Genomic DNA, 973 nt, shown 5'->3' with positions numbered 1-973 from the left:
TTGGCGAGCTCATCTGGTTCCTCATTGATTCTCACGAAGCCTTGCCTCTAGTTGGGTGCACAAACTCATCAGGGTGTCTTGAAACACTCAAAACTGTTCAAAATCCATGTACCACATTTTCCAGGAGTTGGTACAAACTTCCTTTCGGTATAATCTATCAGTGGGTTTCTACGCACTATGTGCCATAACCTCAGAAAATGCTGCCATTTTCGTAGCAACGTCAAATGATGTTACCTGAAACGACACTCTTAGATCGCTTAAAAATATAGGTTTGTCTGATGAGGCTCATTTTAGGTCTTCGATCACGAAACGTAGTGTTCCATTAAACAAAGTGATGCCAATCATACTCTATTTCACTTCTGTACGTGTAAGCCTTTTACAACAGAAGTGTTATGAGATAATTTTTTCTTCAAAATCTGCATTGTGAAATTTACTCTTAAATGCTCCCTGACACATTCTACAGCATTGTCGGAAATATTGTGACTGAAAGAACGCTTCGCAGATGGATCCTGTTAGGGTCTTCTTCCGTAAGCTGTCAAATCCATAGTTTTTAGTAGGTGAATGGTACCTCTCAAACTGAGTGACTAGATTGCTTTCGTTATGGAAACACCGCCCTGTGGAAACAATCTACCCCCTGGGACGCAAAAATCGAGGAAAAACACTTTGCTCTCCTATCTCTCCCTTTTGTTGAGGGCAGCATTGGATCTCTCAACTGAAGGTTAAGCCTAAATTGAAACCAGAACGTTCCGTGATATGGGATTCAACTCAACCCGAATATGTCAGTTGCAGGCTGAAATGTAGAAACAAGGTCACAGTGAACAAGACAATCGTTAGCAAAGTGGATTTGTTCGTTTGGGCGTAGTCATCCTTATACGAATATATTCTTTGTTCTGAACTATTCAACACAACTGACACTATCTAATAGTGCACATTTTTCGAATGTTTGGCTCCGCCTTACAAGGACTCACGGCGA

This window comes from Opisthorchis viverrini (assembly GCF_000715545.1).
Source record: "Opisthorchis viverrini unplaced genomic scaffold opera_v5_207, whole genome shotgun sequence".
Lineage (NCBI taxonomy): Eukaryota > Metazoa > Platyhelminthes > Trematoda > Opisthorchiida > Opisthorchiidae > Opisthorchis > Opisthorchis viverrini.
The sequence above is the reverse complement of the archived record's forward strand: the minus strand, read 5'-3'. Positions refer to the sequence as shown.